Here is a 7363-nt window from a genome sequence, read left to right on the forward strand (position 1 = left end):
TAAACGGTTTAGCAGTAAAATCTGAACTGCATGCACAAAGATCTTAAAGCTTTTGAACAGTAAGGCTATGGAGGTAGCTGGTGTTTCTGTGTTGCATTCTGGCAGGATCGATATTTTGCATACCCATGATGCACTGCTGTTATTAGCTTTATAATATTTTATTGTTTCTTTTTAAACTCGCATTCCGTTGTAAAAGTCAATCCCAAATCCATATAGAAATCATTTTGAATTGCAGCCTCGTTTGCTTTACTACGTGAATGTAACACACCATCACCTGGTAAGGTAAGATTATTGTCTGGTTTCTGACTTCGGGAAAACTTTGGTATACTCTAGTTTCTTTGCAGATCGTATAAATCTTTCGCCTTTTACTAAAGATTTCCGTGGAAGGGAACTTTTTTGAGTTTGAACTAATTTTTTGATGCCCTGTTTCAGCGGGGTTTTCCTGAGTTGTGAAATAGTAAAGTTCCTTGTGTAGTATTAATATGTTATAGACATGCTAATTATTATTTTTTTTTTATTATAGGGTCCAGTAACCTTTCTCAAGAAGAAACTCAACGTTACACCCGTGCATGTACCCAGTTTTTAAGAAATCGCTTCACCATTCATGCAATTAGTGATGGTGGGAGGGAAGAAAAGCTTCTGAATCATTTTGTTCAGAAAATTCACTGAGCCAAAGCAGATGAAACGCTTCATGCTCTTTACTGCCATCTCTTGGTAGATCTGCACAACTCAGTAAATGGTGTGATAAGCAGGATATTTTGTTTCATGCTCGCACTCAGTGGCACATGTAGTGTAGCTGTAGCCCCCCCACAGAAAAAGTCTAACATTTGTATGAAGGGATGAACCCCCAGGAGTAATTTTAGGGTGGATGTGATATTATGCAGTGATAACTTTGAGAAATATGGATGCTTTTCTAAATCATGTAAAATTGCCATCACAAATTTCTTGAAAAAGTCAAAATAACGACTCTCCTTTAACATGTGTATAATTATACATTGTTAGAATCATAGTGTGATATGACAGAAACTTTACTTGGCCCTGTTCAGAACATTGTTATTGAAGGTGGATTCAAGGACAGCCTCTTTGCTTGCATGGTCACTTCAGAGGGAGTTCTAGTCAAGGGTTAAATTGGCGCGTCCACACTGGCGTCCCGCCTCTTCAGGATTCCATTCCCCTTGCACAGGTCACAACTGTGCCACCTCTTTTAAAATACCAGTTTCCTCTGGTTGCAGTCCGAGAAGGCCTATTCTCCTCACATGAAGAAGAAAATAATCTACTTTACTTCATGTAGCACATGCTTCAGAAGAATACTCTTATGCAGTGGTGTGGTCTCAGACACTGACATTGCAGTTCTCTGTGTACATGTTATTCACAAGTTGGAAGCAGCTCAAAAGCTTTGGTTTCGTCCTGGTGTGAAGGATAAAGCCAGGTTTACACCAACCCTCTTTGGTACTGAAAATCATTGTTTATAATTCCTGTTGCGTGGATTGGCTTCCCCCAATAGCACATGACATGTCTGCTGCTGTGCTCTGCAAGCTACGTGACCCATATCAAAGGTGTTTTAGAGCATTCTTAAAAGTAGGATGGATTTGTTTATGAAGGACTTGAGAAAAAAACAATTCCATGAAAAGCTCACAGAAAAATGCAAGTCTGCAGTGTGGGAATCATTTGTTGTCACTTGTGTTAAGTTTGTAATAAAATCACTCATTACGAGATCATACTTCAGTTCATTTGATTTTCAGATCATGTATTTATCTTTGTATTATTTACACAAACATTATATACTTAATTTTCAAGTCCACTGTGTAGATTCATGATAGAATAAACATTGTAGTTATGCCAGATTTCCAGGTTGACTGGAAAAAACCCCACTGCTTTAATACTGTGTATAGTCATTGCATAGCCTATACTAAGCTAGCGAAAGGAAAAGCGTTCCTGTTTTTTTTGGGCGGGTCGGATCTGGGTAACAAGAATCTTACATTGGGTTGGGTAAATAATTGTCGGTTCGTGGTCGGGATGGGTTGATTAATTTGAACCCGTGAGACCTCAACTACTGTCCCATTACTACGTGCCATGCAACCAGATAGGCACTACTGTAAGCCACTGAAAGCTCAATGCCCAAGGTGTTCGTAATTGTGAGGTTCTGCAAATTTGATCTAAAATCCCCGTCTGAACTACAGTCACAACATCTGTTTGCGTACAGAATGACCAGCAATATTATGGTTACCTACTTTTGCATCGGTTCTGGCCTCTGATTGGTAGAGCAATATATACTGGCGGTCATGGCAACCTGCTTCTGTAATTACATGTGCAATACATATCATTGGTTAAGGAGAAGTCATAACCGTACCTTGTTTATAAGTCTCTTGTTTCTATACCACTTATTACTTGCAGTTGAATACTGTAGTTCAATGTTATGTGGATGCTTTGTACCATATAAAAAGTACTGCCATACAGTCCAAAACAGCACATTTATTTTATTACACTATACTAGGTCCTGCAAAATACTGTAGAAAAATATAGTGATTTTGGATGGTAGCCTAGTATGTATTTATTTGTCAGATGTTGTAGTGTAATCGTTGTATCTCTGTCTCAAGCAGGTGAAACGCACTGCCAGTGATGTCGCTGGTACTTGACTGCCAGTCAGTGTTTGATGGCACCCAAGACCCAGCTTTACTGGATGGGCTATAAGAGGAAATGTCACTCTGATGTCACTCAGACTGTCACTCTGACTTGCTTTCCTGTGGTACTGGATAGAGAATTGTCTTGGGAACCAATTGTCTGTTTTTACTGAAACCTGTGCATAGGTATTTGAGATTAGATGTTGTTCTAAATTAAGATCATGGTGGCTTGTTTCTCACGATGGGAGATACGGATGTTTCTGAGGCATTGAGTTCCTGATTAGAGTCTCCAGGAAGAAAACCAATGTAAGGTACAATACCCTGCTCTTCAAGTGTCTTCTTGTTGTTAGTCTGTATAGCTGTATGTCTTACCAGACAAAGGCCCAGAGGTTGATAGCGGTAAGAGGGATGCTTTGACAGCCGAGGTACAAGACAGGATGTTTTGTTCAGCCTGACAGTGTCCCTTCGATAGCCAAGAGGAACAGGTGAGGAGGCTGGGGAAAAAATCAATATTCAACTTTAGTATTTCTTACTCAATGCCAGTCCAATCATACAAAAACACATTTACTTTTAGATTCAGTTTAAATGTGTAGTTTCCAAAACACATTTATATATATATATATATATATATATATATATATATATATATATATATATATATATATATATATATATATATATATATATATATATATATATATATATATATATATATATATATATATATATATATATATATATATATATATATATATATATATATACACAGACACACACACATATAAAATAGATTATTTCCATCATCCAAACTTTAATACTATTAGAAACTAGAAATGGCTGTTTTCTTCATCAAGGTCATGTTTTGTCCACTTGATTTAATGACTTCCAGTTTGTTTTTACTCAATATGCATCCCTGCTGCAGGTAGTACTGGAGCTTGTCTGTCTGGTATAAAAGCACGGCGGCTTCGGGGGATTTAAGTTTAAGGGATATAAACAAATGAGATGATCAACAAGGTTGTAAACCAGCTGCAGCACAGGTTAATAGCAATAATTCATTTTGCAGTAACTGTTTGGATGGTGTCTCCTCTTTTGAGAGTGAAAAGGGTTTTCTTGTGTCTTCAGATCGGACACTACAAGCTGGATTGGCACCAGTTTATCCTGAGACAGGGGCTTCTGGGGTGGATGGCAGCTGACGACACAGAGGAGTTTGAGACGAGGACAGGCGCAGGTATAAGCTGTAAGAACTAGAAACTGGGACCAGACACAACACAGTTCTATTAGTGGTGATATCTGGCAGATAGAGTTGGTTAAGCGCCAAGAGTTTTGTTAATGTCTGTGGATAACTTATGAAGCCTTCAACTAGTACCAGTGCTAACCCTGACTAAAAAAAAAAAGGGGTTATTTTTATGCAAAAATATGATTCTAACTTACTTCGCCAGTATTCCAGGTTCAATATTATGTGTCCCCCATATGCTGTAATAGCACCACAAATGGGTTTTTCTCTATAATGACAGTAAATGCATGTTTTAGCTTTCCAGGTGAACTATCCAGCATCTCTGGTTCGGACTCTGGTGACGATATTTGCGACAGTGACTGGGGTTACCGCGGTGATGGTGATAGCACCTCCGCTGGGACAGACAGTCCTCCAGAGGCCCACAACAGATGCCTTATTCCTTCAATATTTCATGTTAACACTGACAATAACATTGGAATCTTGTTGCTCACCTGGCATTGCTTATGTTTTTTGTTTTAATAAAACTAACAGGTTATTTTTTAAAGAAATAGGGGCTATCTATTTATTAAGAGTAGTTAGTATTGTAACAAGTGTGATGCGCCTGCCTGCGGGAACTGAGTTGGCTACAGTATTTACTTGACTTGTATAGGAAGGTAGACCATTCTGAAGCATTTTCAATCTCTGTCCAGTCTTTTCTTCTGTTGAACTTGGTGTGCTCAGTCAGCTTTCAGTGTGTGTGTCAGTGTCAGTCAGAAGGAAGGAACTCAGACACTTTACCCTCTCTTGCAGATGGAAAACGAGACTTGCAGCCTCTCTCCAGAATCTCAGTAACAAGGCTGTGTGGGTCATCCTGATGACCTGAGGAGGGCACTTTGCTGGCGCAGTTTTCCAAGGGTAAGATGATGGGGGTTTTGTCTTCTAGGACCCCTTAAAAAATGAATTATCACTGTCTTTTTAATGTCTCAAAAGAGGAGCATTTTTTAGCTTTATAGGGTGAATGAAACTGCAGCCATGACACTTTTAAAATGTTTCTTTGCTTTAAAGGGGTGCATTCCAGCGAAGGAGCTCTACACTAATGTGGAGGCTGAATTCTGCAGTGTAAGAGGTCTTGATGGCTCCCTTTCTGTTTTTGCAGGAGGGAAGTTCTGCAGCACAAGACTTTCTGGTACATCGTGCAAGCGAAGCGTGACAGCACAGGGGCTCCTGGATGGGCAGAACCGCAGCCACGTGCCCAATTCCACCACCGCTGCCCTGCGCAGGTACGAGGCTACTCTGGTTAAGGTGGGAACTCTTTCATACTGTTTGTTTTAGCTTTCCTATAGGAGTGTTAACCAAGGTTTTAAAATCAATTTTCTTACCTCTTATTAAAAATATTTTCACTGGTCACTCTTTGTTCCTTTGGTTGTCTTTTATACTTCAGTTTGGATTATGCAGGTATTTCAAATATGATCTTACAGATGAAAAGTTGCAAACACACTTTAAAATACAGATGCTTTAATTGCACTAATAGACATGTGTGTTAAGTGAATGCAGTAAATTGTAACTGCATGTAGTCAATGTAGATTCAAAGTTGCTGTTTCTTCCTGGTACTTTTGTAGAAGCTGAGACCTAGTTGACCTACAGCAAAGGTACCAGGATACATCAGTTTATCTAATGTGTTGTATTTTCAATATTTATAAATCCTGAATTTATCTTAAAAAAAAGTTTAAGTGCTAAACGTTTAAAATTTTTCCTAAATGTTTAACCACAATCAAAAATATGTTAATTAAATATAGATGGCAAGTTATCGAGTCTACAGTAGCAGGGAAAAGTAACACACATTAATATTGTAGCACACAGTAAAATAAAGGAACGGCACTCTCACAGAGAGTTTCTCAAGTTAGTTACAAAGATTTGTAATAGGTTAAAGATTAACCTGATAAAAGCGTTTAAGCTGAATGTTTAAAAGTTTATGAAATGGAAATGATCATCCCTAGTGTGGACCTTGTGTTAAAACAGTGGTGGGTTTGTTATGACATGGTATTCAGTCCTGCACTCCTCCCTATGTGTGTCGCAGGGTATTCAGGACCTGCTGGAGAGCTGGTCGGAGCACCTGAAGGGAGCCAGCGCCATCTTCATGCAGGTCGCCAGCTATAACCATGCCATGTTCATCGGGGTAAGGCTGCTCTACTGGACAGGAGTGACCCGTTCCTGCGCACTCTGCCATTCCCCACCTGTCGTGCCACCTTCCAAGGTCCTCACCACACAGTGTACAACATATACAACAATATAATAAATAGCTTACCTGGAGTGCTTTGACATTCCAGAAATAAAAGGTGCTATAATATAAATGTAACATTATACTGTGTACATACGAACATAAGAAAGGTTACAAATGAGAGGAGGCCATTTGGCCCATCTTCCTCATTTGGTTGTTAGTAGCTTATTGATTCCAGAATCTCATCAAGCAGGAAGGATCCCAGGGTGTCAGCTTCAACAACATTACTGGGGAGTTGGTTCCAGACTCCCACAATTCTCTGTGAAAAAATTTTCTGTTCTGAATGCCCCTTTATCTAAATCTCCATTTGTGACTCCTGATGCTTATTTCTTTTTTTCAGGTTGGAAAAGTCCTCTGGGTCGAAATTGTCAATACCTTTTAGAATTCTGAATGCTTGAATCAGATCGCCTTGTAGTCTTCTTTGTTCAAGACTGAATGGATTAAATTATTTTACCTGTATGCACGTGGTATGCCTTTTAAACCAGGAATAATTCTGGTCACTCTTCTTTGCACTCTTTCTAAAGCAGCGATATCCTTTTTATAGCAAGGTGACCAGAACTGAACACAATATCCTGGATGAGGTCTTACTAATGTATTGTAAAGTTTTAACATTACTTCCCTTGATTTAAATTCAACACTTTTCACTATATAGCCGAGCATTTTGTTGGCCTTTTTTATAGCTTCCCCACATTGTCTAGATGATTTCCATTACATGAGAGTAGATGTTAAAACGTCATGCTAATTTGAACTCGGCTTTCACCAAGATAAGCACCAACTAAGACAAAACTTTACAGTAAACTAATGTGATCCATCTGCATCTCCATCCATTTGTGTTGCTTTCCATCTGATGATGTAGATATCCTTCTGTCTGATGTTGATGGCTGAAGTGTAATGCTGGCTCCAGGGATCAGCTTATTTTGCCTCCCCAGCGCATCAGCACACACAACGGCTGCGATGATGGCTCCAGGGATCAACCACAGTGCGGTCTCCCCAGCGCATCAGCATGACAGCTGTCTGGATGGAGCTAAGTAGGGTACATCTCTGGGCATCTTTTATCCTCGGTGTTTCGTCGACTAGCCCACAACACCTCAAGAGGGCTTGACTGTGATTCTGGCATCCCAGCATCACCCTCCTCCGTCCCCCACTCAACTCAGCCCCGCTTACTTACCCGTACATCAGCATTGCTTTCTTTCTATTGGGCTTGAATCCCCAGCCAGAATCTTTCCATCTCAACCACAGCCAGTTGCTGCC

At 39.7% G+C, this 7363-nt stretch overlaps 1 long non-coding RNA gene and 1 other non-coding gene across 2 annotated transcripts; both read left to right on the forward strand.

The window, feature by feature from the left end:
• The first annotated feature begins 180 nt into the window (after positions 1-180).
• Positions 181-5115, forward strand: LOC121321592. The gene is made up of 4 exons (XR_005950956.1): positions 181-282; positions 3744-3849; positions 4645-4749; positions 4991-5115. It is a non-coding gene; the product is annotated as an uncharacterized LOC121321592 (long non-coding RNA).
• LOC121322523 lies at positions 325-439 on the forward strand. The gene has a single exon (XR_005951041.1). It is a non-coding gene; the product is annotated as a U5 spliceosomal RNA (small nuclear RNA).
• Positions 5116-7363: the final 2248 nt, after the last annotated feature.

This window comes from Polyodon spathula, chromosome 10 (assembly GCF_017654505.1).
Source record: "Polyodon spathula isolate WHYD16114869_AA chromosome 10, ASM1765450v1, whole genome shotgun sequence".
In the NCBI taxonomy this organism is placed as follows: Eukaryota; Metazoa; Chordata; class Actinopteri; order Acipenseriformes; family Polyodontidae; genus Polyodon; species Polyodon spathula.